The sequence below is a fragment of the Dromiciops gliroides genome, chromosome 2, assembly GCF_019393635.1.
Source record: "Dromiciops gliroides isolate mDroGli1 chromosome 2, mDroGli1.pri, whole genome shotgun sequence".
NCBI lineage: Eukaryota > Metazoa > Chordata > Mammalia > Microbiotheria > Microbiotheriidae > Dromiciops > Dromiciops gliroides.
Genome location: NC_057862.1, coordinates 528,508,019 through 528,520,981, shown reverse-complemented (window position 1 = coordinate 528,520,981; position 12,963 = coordinate 528,508,019).

Here is a 12,963-nt window from a genome sequence, read left to right as displayed (position 1 = left end):
CAAGTACTTACACCTTAGAAATCTGAAAATGCTTCAAATCAGGGCTTGATTTATAGTTTTGTTGTTTGTCTAAATTTAAGTGATGAAGAATGTGTAAATAATGTAGATTAAACATGTGTTTCAAATGTACTTTAAAAAAAATAGAATCAGTTATTAGCCATTTCCCAGCACACCCTCGATTTCTCCTCTCTGTGATGTCTGTGGAAACTGAGGTGGAAGTAGGTCTGGTGGTTTAGGGAGATATTATTATTGTGAGTTATTCCCAAGGCTCTTGGGCTCAAAGTCCTTGGCTGTCTCCATCAGGGTCTGAGGGGAAATGGTAGTCAAGGTGATGGTAGTGGTGGGAATTTGCTTTCCTTGGTTCATGCTTCTTCCTGACTTTCCCTCAGGAAGCATAATAATTTAGCTTAAGTGGCATGTCTGCCCATAACTTAGCTGTTCTATTGCTCATTATATTAAAGGTATGAAATCTTTTTGTTTTTATTCATTCAATTTAATTTAAATGTTTCTTGTATTTTCTTTCTTATGTCCATAAAGATGAACAACTGAGGGACAAATAAGTTTCCAAACCAAAACCAAAATATTTTTACTATGCAAAGGGAGACCTCTCATTTTAGCAGCACATTTCCTAGGGTCCAGATTTGTGTTTTGTTTTGTTTTGTTTTTTTAGAATTTTTCAGAACTGTTTGGATTACACAGCCAATCAGCATCATTCTGTAACAACATAGGACAGATAAATAATTTCACAGAAAAGGAAAAGGAATTCAGCAAAAGGGCAATAACCCAAAGGAAAAAGAGGGGTTTAGGGGATTATTCACCAGATAGCTGGGGTTTGTTCCCAAAATGAGAAAATATTCTGTCTTCAAGAGCAGTAAATAAGAGGAAATAATCAAGTACATTTACAATTGTTAAAAGAGTCCGTTTAATCTAAAATAGCAGGACCGAGGTTATCATTTAGACAGAATGCCCAGGCCAACCATGTCTCATTCCTATCCAAGCTCCACTCTACCATGCCCATCATCCAGAAGCCTCATCTCAGCCTTGGAAGTCATACATTGGAAGAATCCTCTGCCTAGTGTGCGCTAGATAGAGCCACTGTAAAATGACTCAGGAGAGACAATTATTAAATTTTGTGCGTGAGATTTAAACCTTGGAAATCAGCAAATACTACAAATTGAGACTTGGTTTATTATTTTGTTGATTATCTAAACTTAAGACAGGAAATTTTAAAAATTCATATTAAACTTGAAAGTGTGGCATGGATTCTTTTTCTTTTTTTTCTCTTGGAGAGCCGGTCATTCAATATTTATTACCTGCACACCAATGCTTGTGCTCCTGTGTAAAACTAGGGAGATCAATTACAAAATAAAGAGGATTTTAAAGAATGTAAATTCCTTAAGGGCAGAGACTGACTCATTTTTTTTCTAAATATCCAGTGTCTGGTCCACAGTAGACTCTGAATTGATCCTTCATAATTAATTTATTTATTTTCGTAGTTGCTCTTCAAAGGCCCTTACAGATCTAAGCCCTATGAACCTATTAGTGAAGTTTAAATCTCCTTTTTATCAAAGAGGAAACTGAGGCCCAAAGAAAACTGGATTACTCCCAAATTATAGCTAGTTGGTAGCATGGCTGTGTGACTGGAATTCCTCATATGACTGCTAAACTAGTATTCTTTTCATTATATGCTTAATTCTTTCACTCACTAAACTTCTACTATATACAATATCTTATGCTATATGCTGTGGATGATACAAAGACATAAAAATCTTGGTCCTTTCCCCTATAAGAGCTTGAAATATATTTGAGGAGAAAAGATATAGATTCCTGAAAAGTTAAATACCAATACAATACACCAATAGAAGAGATGTCAAAAGTCTATAAATAATTAAATGATTAAATGAGTCTGGAGCACCAGAAAACAGGTGCAGAAACAGGTGGGAACAGGTGAAATGAATATTGCCAGTGCTGCTTGTTACTAAATTGAGTGGCTATGACAGGTAGGAGATTCTGGAGCTTTGGAGGGTACCAAAGGAAGCTGACTGGGGAGTTGGTAACTAACAGAATATAACACCTGGGAAGAGAGGGTTAGGAATAATATTTTTGATCTCAGATGTCTGTATCAGAACATGAGTATGGGAATTAAACAAAGCTAACTGTTTATCCTATTGTGTTTGTATCTCTAGACTTATCACAGTGCCTTGCACTTGATAAGTGCTTAATGATGCATGTTGAAAGAATGGGATAACTATTTCTCCCAGTATTCTACTTCTTACCTTTATCATGATTGGTTCATCTTCTGTTTTAGTATAGATATCAATTCATGTAGCATGAGAAAAGATCAATCCAGTATACCAGGCCAAGTTATGTTTAAAGGTGAACAGAAATGTTTAGGAAAGGAAACTGTCCACTATACAATGGTTAGTACTGAAAATGACTTACCTATTTGGTACTTAAAGTCTCTGGGGGACGGGGAAGAGCCAAAATGGTGGAGGAAAAGGCTGTGACTCTTCCAGGTTCCAACAAATCTGTCCACGTATCTTCCCCCCCACCCCCACCAAACAACTACTGGAGCAGCAAAACCCACAAAGAACAGAGTGAGACTATTTTCCAGCCAAAGATGGCTTAAATAGGCAGAAGGGATCATCTGCTATATGGGAGGAGAGAGGAATAAATTTAGACAGAGGGCACAGGTGGAAATTGATTATCAATGGATGATATATGTAAAGCATGTGTTTATCTTTGTGTGTGTGTGTGTGTGTGTCAGTCAGGGTGTGTGGCAGGGTGTGTCAGTCAGGGTGGGTGGCAGGGCCAGGGTCTAGCAGTTGGTGAGTGTCTTGTGTCTGAGGCTGAATTTGGGCTTGGGTCTCCCTGTGTCCAGGGTAGGTGCCTTGTCCACTGTGTCACCTTTAAAATAAAAATTAAGGGATGAGAGAATCACACTGGGAGAAAGGGAAAGGGAGAGGTGGAATGGATTAAAGTATTTCACATAAAAGAAGCAAGCAAATGCTAATGGAATGGAAGGGAAGATGGGGGTGAACAGGGGAGAAAGTGAATCTTATTCTCATCAAAATTGGCTCAAAGAGGGAATAAAATACACACTCAAGTGGGTATAATAATATATTTTGCCATGAGGGAAAGTGGGATGTGAAGGGGATAAGGCGGGAGAGGCTAAGGAAGGGAGGGAGGATTGAGGGAGGAGGCAGTAAAAAGAAAAACACTTTTGAGGAGGGATATGGTGAAGGAAGATAGAATATAGAGTAAATATCAAGGGGAGGGAATAAAATGGAGGGTAATACAGTTAGAAATAGTAACTGTGAAAGAAATGACAAATGGAATGTTATCAGAAGGATGTATGAAAAATGCAAACCATCACTAGAGAAAGAACTCATGGTATCTGAATACAGATGAAAGGATAATTTTATTTTTTAGTTCCTCTTTCTAAAGTTCTTTTGTCTGTTTTCTTTTACAACCTGACTAATGTGAAGATGTTTTGCATGACTGCACATGTAAAACATATTGAATTGCTTGATTTCTTAGGGAGGGGTGAGGAGAGAGGTAGGAAGAAAATTTGGAACATAAAGTTTTAAAAAATCAATGTGAGGGGCAGCTAGATGGCACAGTGGATAGAGCACCGGCCCTGGAGTCAGGAGTACCTGAGTTCAAATCCGGCCTCAGACACTTAACACTTACTAGCTGTGTGACCCTAGGCAAGTCACTTAACCCCAATTGCCTCACTTAAAAAAAAAAAATCAATGTGAAAAAATTTGTTGCTTTTTTTTTACATGTAACTTGGGAAAATTCTAAATAAATAAATTTAATTTAAGAAACAAACAAGTAAATAAAATCCCTGGGGACTATCTTGCTCCAAGATTTCATTCTTGCAAGATTGCAGTGAGACAAACACTTGGAAGTTTGAAAACATTATAAAGCTGGGACCTAATTCTGTACCATTATTATGATTCCTTAGGCCTACATGGCCTCCCCCAACCCCACTCTTGCATCTAAATTAGGATAATGGAAAGTGTCTCTTCCACTGACCTGTACTGTGGGTTACATCCTCCTCTGCCCCATCCCCTCCACTCTGCTTTCTAATTGGAACAACAAAGTACACTGGAAAGCTATCATTTTTCAGATTATAATGCCAAACTTGCTTTCAATCAGCAAACCTCCTAATTTTTGGCTAATTTATGTTACTCTACCCACATGCCCATATAATAAGTATCTTAGGACCTGCCAATTCTTTCCCTTCAGAAAAGAACAGGGAAAATTGCTTATAATTGTGTCAGAGGGAGACTATGATTGAGTCAGTCATTCACCCCAAAATATTTAGCTCTGATACCTTTATCTGGAAAACACAGCTCTATTGAGTTAATAAATCAGGTGATGAACTAAGGCCTAGGTACTTTTTTTTTTTTTTTTTTTTTTTTAGGCAATGGGGGTTAAGTGACTTGCCCAGGGTCACACAGCTAGTAAGTGTCAAGTGTCTGAGGTCGGATTTGAACCCAGGTCCTCCTGAATCCAGGGCCGGTGCTTTAACCACTGCGCCATCTAGCTGCCCCCCTAGGTACTTTTGTTGAATCACAAAGTCAAAGAGCTTAGAAGAAAAGTGCAATTTAGCTAGTGAGAATTTCTTGAGTATCCCATGAAAGGGACTAAATTACTCTAAGCAATCAGAAACTGTGAGTCATCCCTTTGTGACATATGTTCCCTAAGTCTGAGCCAAATTTCTCCTGGACTCTGTATATATTGGTAAGAGAGTATATCAAAGCCTTCCAGGGAGAGATATATCCAAAGCCACTATTCTTCTAGTAAATATCCCTTTCTAAAAGCTAATTAAACATGGCTAACTAATTTCTACCAGTTCATAATCATGAGTGAAAGCATGTCATGAAGGTATATTGAGACTTATGCTTCCTATAGTATTAGAAAGATACCCATCAGGGTTACACCTAGAACCTTGAAAGGATACATAGAAGTCTCCATGGGAAGACCCAATCTTTCAGTGTAAGTGGGCATTGGAAGAATAGTTCCTACTCAAGGAATAGTGAAAAAGATCTGGATTTTGCTTCCAGAGAACAGAGTTCAAATATTGCATTTGTAACTTGCAATCTGAATGACTGTGAAGAATTTATGGCCCTCTAAGCCAGTTTCTTAATCTGAAAAGTTAAGAAGTTGAACACAATTATCTTTAAGTTCCATTCCAACTATCACAATAAAAGTATATAATATATATATATATATATATATATATATATATATAAAGATTCTTACTTCAAGTTTTTACACTTTCCTCCATAAGGGATTCAATAAGATTCAGTTGTTTACATTCCTATCTGGGAAGGTGATATCAGTAACTCCTAACAACTTTATTATTATTAGCACAGTTACAAGGAGCACACATAGAGGCTACTGGAGTAAATTTACTATAATGGGATGATTTTAAAAAATAAAATTAAGGGTTAAGAAAGATGGATACACTGGGAAAAGGGGGAAGAGAGAGGTAGAATGGAGAGAAATTATTTCTAATAAAAGAGGTACAAACAGAAGAGCTTTTACATTGGAGGGGAAGACATGGAATGGCAGGTAATGCTTGAACCTTTCTCTCATCAGAATTGTCTCAGAGAGAATTGCATACACACTCAGTTGGGTAAAGAAATCTATATTACCCTATAGTGAAGTAGGAGAGGAAAGGGATTTAAAAAAGGGATTTGATAGAAGGGAAAGTAGATTAAGGGAGGCAGTGGATAGACCCAAAACAGACTTTTTAAAATGGAGAGGTTAAAAAGAGAGAGAGAATGATAAATGGGAAAAATAGGATCGGGGAAATACATAATTAGTAATCACAACTGTGTATGTGGTACGATGAATTCACCCATAAAAGAGGATAGCAAAATGGATTAACAACCAGAATCTGACATGTTGTTTACAAGAGACACACCTGAAACAGAGAGACTAAAAGAATAAAAATAAGGGGATGGAGCAGTATCTATTATGCTACCTGACGTAAAATAAAACAAAAACAAAAACAAAAAAACAAAACAAAAACAAAACAAAAAGCAGGGGTAGCAATCATGACCTTAGACAAAGAAAAAGCAAAAATAGTTTTAATTAAAATAAACAGAGAAACTAATGTTCATAAAAGATGCCGAAGACAATAATGTAATATAAATTCTAAACATGTATGTGCCAAATAGCATAGTATCCAAATTTTTTTATTAAAAGTTTAATAAGTTAGAGGAGGAAACAAATAGTAAAATTATACTAGTGGGGAACCTCAACTTTCCCATCTCAGAACTAGCTTTAGAAAAGTTAAATAAGATATACATTTGGAGAAAACTGAATGGGAATAGAAGTAATCATTTTTTTTCCACATTATGTGACACATGCAAAAATTAACATGAATTGAGGCAAAAAAAGGGTCACAACCAAATACAGAAAAAGAGAAATATTAAAATTTGACCCTTTCAATAATAATGAGGTAAAATTATATAAAGGACTATGGGAAACAAATTAAACTTAATTGGAGATGATGAGTGAGATGAGCAGAACCAGAAGAACATTGTACACAGTATCATCACATTGAGTGTTGACCTACTGTGATGACTAGATTCTTCTCACCAATGCAATGGTACCAAGAAGAGTTCCAGGGAACTCATGATAGAAGAGGATCTCCAAATCCAAGAAAAAAAAAGAAAGAAAGGAACTTTGGAGTATAGATGCTGATTGAACCATATTATTTCTTTTGTTTTGGGTGCTGTTGTTTTTTTTTTCTATTTTGAGGTTTGCATCACTGCTCTGATTCTTTCTCTTGTAACAGGATTAATGCAGAAATAGGATTAATGTTATTATGTGTATATATATGTGTGTGTATATATATATCTATATGTATATGTATAGATATATATAGATATAACCTATATCAGATTACCTGCTGTCTAGGGGAGGGGGGAGGGAGGGGAGGGAGGGAGGGAGAAAAATCTGAAATTGTAAAGCATGTATAAACAAAAGTTGAGAACTATCTTTACATGTAACGGAAAAAATAAAATATCTCAAAAAAAAAACTTAATTGGAAATGAAATATTTATTAAAGAATGAGTAGATCAACGAACAAATCAAAGAAACAATCAATAATTTAATTAAGGAGAATGACAACAAAGAGAGAACATACCTAAATTTATGAGATGCAACCAAAGCAAAACTTTAAGGAAAATGCATATCTCTAAAAAGGTAAATAAGAAAGTCAAAGGGCAGATTGATAAATGGGACATGAAACTAAAAAACTAGAAAAAAAAATAAAAATACGCAATAAAATACCAAATTCAAAACCCTGAAAAGCAAAGGAGAGATTAGTAAAAATCAAGTAAGAAAAATATTGAACTAATAAATAAAATTAGGAGTCAGTTTCATGAAAAAAAATAAACCTATTGTTAATATGATTTTTTTTATAAAGAAAGAAGGGAAACAAATTATCATTATACAAAATGCAAAAAGTGAGTTCCTACCAATGAAGAGGAAATTAAAGCAGTTACTGTAAACCATTTTGCTCAATCATATGCCAATAAATCTAACAATCTAAATGAAATGGATAAATATTTACAAAAACATAAAATCCCAAGATTAGTAGAAGAGAAATTAGAATATTTAAATAACTTCATCTTAGGAAAATAAATTGAAAAAGCCATAAATGATCTCTTTAAGGAAAAAAAAATATCCTGGGACCAGATGGATTCACAAGTAAATTTTACCAAACATTTAAGGAACAATTAATTTGAATACTATATAAACTATTTGAGAAAATGAGCAAAAAGAAATCCTGCCAATTTCAATTTATAACAGAAATGTGGTTCTGATAGCTAAACCAGGAAGAGCAGAAACAGAAAAGAAAAATTACAGAACGATTTCTTGAATGAATATTGATGCAAAATATTTAATTTAAATACTAGAAATGTGATTACAGTACTATATCCCAAGGCTCAGCTGCTATTAACAGGTGAGATTTATAAAAAGAAGGGCAGGGTTCATTCAATATTGGGAAAATATCAGCAAAACTTCTGTATCAATAACAAAAACAACATAAATCATAAAATTACCCAAAAAATGTAGAAAAAACTTTTGACAAAAACATCATTCTTTCCTATTAAAAACAAGAGAGGGCAGCTAGGTGGCTCAGTGGATAGAGCACTGGCCCTGGAGTCAGGAGTACCTGATTCAATCTGATCTCAGACACTTAACACTTACTAGCTGTGTGACCCTGGGCAAGTCACTTAATCCCAATTACCTCACTAAAAAAACAAAACAAACAAGCAAAGAAACAAAAAAAAAACAAGAGAAAGCATTGGAATAAATAGAACTTTCCTTAAAATGATAAGTAATTTATTTCTAAAATCATCAGCAAACATTATTTATACTGGGGACACAGTAGAAGCCTTCCCAATAGGATTAGAGATGAAGAAAGGATGTCCATTATTACCAGTACTATTTAATATTGTACTAGAATTGCTAGTTATAGCAATGAGAAGAAAAAGAAATTGAAGGAATTAGAATAGGCAATGAGGAGACAAAAAAATACTCGTGTTGTTTTCGGTTTTGCTTTTGTTTGTTTTTTGTTTTTTGACAGGGGATTGAGGGTTAAGTGACTTGCTCAGGGTCACACAGCTAGTAAGTGTCAAGTGGTCTGAGGACCGGATTTGAAATTCAGGTCCTCCTGAATCCAGGGCTGGTGCTTTATCCACTGTACCATCTAGCTGCCCCCCCAGAACAATAACTCTTTGCCAACATATGATGGCATACTTAGATAATCAACTAATACTAGTGGAAATAATTAACAACCTCAGCAAAGTTATAAGATATATAATAAACCCACATAAATCATCAGCATTATTACCAACAAAGTCCAGCAGCAAAAGGATAGGAAAAATTCATTAAAAATAATTGTACAGTGGTGAAACAGGGATGCCCATTATCACCACCTATTATTTAATATTGTCCTAGAAATGTTAGCTTTAGCAATCAGAGAAGAGAAAGGAATTAAAAGGAATTAGAATAGGGCAGGAGGAAACAAAACTATCACTCTTTGCAGATAATATGATGGTATACTTAAGGAATCCTTGAGAATCAAGTCAAAAAATTACTTGAAACAATTAACAACTTTAGCAAAGTAGCAGGAGATAAAATAAATCCACATAAATCATCAGCATTTCTATACATGACCAACAAAGTCCAGCAGCAAGAGATAGAAAGAGAAATTCCATTTAAAGTACACGGTAGGTAATTAAAATACTTTGGGAGTCTACTTGCCAAAGACAAAACCCAGGAACTCTATGAACACAACTACCAAACACTCTTCACACAAATCAAATCAGATCTAAATAATTGGAAAGATATCAATTGCTCATGGATAGGCAGAGCTAATATAGTAAAATGACAATACTGCCTAAATTAATTTACTTATTCAGTGCCATACCAATCAGGCTACCTAAAAATTATTTATACAGCTAGAAAAAATAATAACAAAATTCATCTGGAAAAACAAAAAATCAAGAATATCCAGGGAAATAATGAAAAAAAATTCACAGGAAGGTGGGTTAGCGGTACCAACCTGGAGCTTTACTATAAAGCGGCAGTCATCAAAACTATCTGGTACTGGCTAAAAAATAGAGTGGTAGATCAATGAATAGGCTAGGCTCAGGAAATGCAGTAGTAAATGACACTAGTAATGTAGTGTTTGATAAACCCAAAGACTCCAGCTTCTGGGATATGAACTCAGTATTTGACAAAAACTGCTGGGTAAACTGGAAGATAGTATGGCAGAAATTAGGCATAGACCAACATCTTACACCTTATACTAAAATTAGGTCAAAATGGGTACATGATTTAGACATAAGAGGTGATACCATAGGTAAATTAGGAGAGAAAGGAATAGTGTACCTATCAGATCTTGGAAAGGAGAACAGTTGTGACCAAACAAGAGATAGAGTATATTATAAAATGCAAAATGGATGATTTTGATTATATTAAATTAAAAAATTTTTGTACAAACAGAAGCAATGCATCCAAAATTGGAAGGGAGGCAGAAAGCTGGGAAACAATTTTTTGAGGCCAGTGCTTCTGATAAAGGCCTCATCTCTAAAATATATAGGAATTAAATCAAATTTATAAGAATCCAAGTCATTCCCCAATTGAGAAATGGTCAAAGGATATGAACAGGCAGTTTTCTGATGAAGAAACCAAAGCTATCTATTCCCATATGAAAAAATGCTCTAAATCTCTAATGATTAGAGAGATGCAAATTAAAACAACTCTGAGGTACCACCTGACACCTATCAGATTGGCTAAAATGACAAAAAAGGAAGATAATAAATGTTGGAGAGGCTGTGGGGAAATTGGAACACTAATGCATTGTTGGTGGAGCTGTGAGCTGATCCAACCATTCTGGAGAGCAATTTGGAATTATGCCCAAAGGGCAATAAAGCTGTGCATACCCTTTGACCCAGCAATTCTACTTTTAGGTCTTTTGCCCAAAGAAATCATGGAAGGGGGAAAGGGACCCACATGTACAAAAATATTTATAGCTGCTCTTTACGTGGGAGCAAGGAATTGGAAGTTGAGGGGATGCCCATCAATTGGGGAATGGCTGGACAAGTTGTGGTATATGAATACAATGGAATACTATTGTGCTGTAAGAAATGATGAGCAGGAAGAGTTCAGAGAAACCTGGAGGGTCTTACATGAGCTGATGATGAGTGAGATGAGCAGAACCAGAAGAACATTGTACACAGTATCATCAACATTGAGTGTTGACCTACTGTGATGGACTATATTCTTCTCACCAATGCAATGGTACAGAAGAGTTCCAGGGAACTCATGATAGAAGAGGATCTCCAAATCCAAGAAAAAAAAAAGAAAAAAAAGAACTGTGGAGTATAGATGCTGATTGAACCATATTATTTCTTTTGTTTTGGGTGCTGTTGTTTTTTTTTTTTCTATTTTGAGGTTTTGCATCACTGCTCTGATTTTTTCTCTTGTAACAGGATTAATGCAGAAATAGGATTAATGTTATTATGTGTATATATATGTGTGTGTATATATCTATATCTATATCTATATGTATAGAGATATATAGACATAACCTATATCATATTACCTGCTGTCTAGGGGAGGGGGGAGGGAGGGGAGGGAGGGAGAAAATCTGAAATTGTAAAGCTTGTATAAACAAAAGTTGAGAACTATCTTTATATGTAACAGAAAAAATAAAATACCTTATACATTAAAAAAAATAATTGTAGATGGGGCAGTTAGGTGATGCAATGGATAAAGGACCTGCCCTAAATTCAGCAGTACCTGAGTTCAAATCTGGCCTCAGACACTTGACACTTACTAGCTGTGTGATCTTGAGCAAATCATTTAACTCTTATTGCCTTGCAAAAACAAACAAGAGTGGGCAGCTAGGTGGCACAGTGGATAAAGCCTCAGCTCTGGATTTAGGAGGACCTGAGTTCAAATCTGGCCTCAGACACTTGACACTTACTAGCTGTGTGACCCTGGGCAAGTCACTTAACCCTCATTGCCCCGGCCCCCCCAAAATAACTATAGACAATATAAAATACTAGGGAGTCTGCCTTCCAAGACAAACCCCAAAACTATATGAACATAACTATAAAATACTTTCCACACAAAATCAAATCTAACCAATTGGAAAAATATTAATTGTGCATGGTTAGGCTGAGACAATATAATAAAAATGACAATCCTATTTAATCTATTTATTTAGTGCTATGAATGAATGAATAAAACTATCAAAAATTATCTTATAGAACTAGAAAACATAATAACAAAATTCATCTAGAAGAATAAAAGGTCAAGGATATTAATGGAATCAATTTTAAAAATGTGAAAGAAGGTGGTCTAGCAGTACCAGATAAAGTGGTAATTCTCAAAACAATCTGTTTTGGCTACTAAATAGTGGTAGATCACTGCAAGAGAATACATATGAATTACATGATAGTAAATGACTATAGGAATCTAGTATAGGATAAACCCAAAGATCCAAGCTTTTGGAACAAAAACTCATTATTTGACAAAAACTGCTGGGAAAACTGGAAAACAGCATGGCAGAAAGTAGGCATAGACCAACATCTCACACTGTATACTAAAATAAGGTCAAAATGGGTACATGATTTACACATAAAGGGTGAAGCCATAAGAAAATTAAGAGAACATGGAATATTTTATCTATCAGATTCATGGACAAGGGAAGAATTTAGGACCAAAGAAGATATACAGAACATTACAAAATGTAAAATAGATCATTTTTATTATATATTGTACAAACAAAACCAATGCAATCAAAATTATAAGGAAAGCAGAAAACTGGGAAGTAATTTTTGAAACAAGTGTCTCTGAAAAAGCCTAATTTCTCAAATATATAGAAAACTGAGTCAAACTTATAAAAATACAAGTCATTATCCAATTCATAAATGGTCAAAGGATATGAACAGTAGTTTTCAGACAAAGAAATCAAAACTTTTTATAGTCATATGAACAAATGCTCTAAGTCACTATTGCTCAAAAAATTCAAATTAAAACAACTCTGAGGTACCACCTCACACCTATCATAGTAGCTAATAAAACAAAAAAGGAAAATTTTGAATGTTGGAAGGGGTGTGGGAAAACTGGGATAGTAATCCATTATTGGTAGAATTGTAAACTGATTCAACCATTCTGGAGAGACATTTGAAACTATGCCCAAAGAATCACAAAACTGTGCCTAGCCTTTGAGCCAGAAATACTACTACTAGGTTTATATCTCAAAAAAAAAAATCCCCCCAAAGAGAAAAAGACCTCTATGTACAAAAATATTCAAAGCATCTATTTTTGTCATTGCTAAGAATTGGAAATAAAATCAATGCCCATTAATTGGGGGATTGTTAAACAAGCTGTGGTGTATGAATATGATGGAAT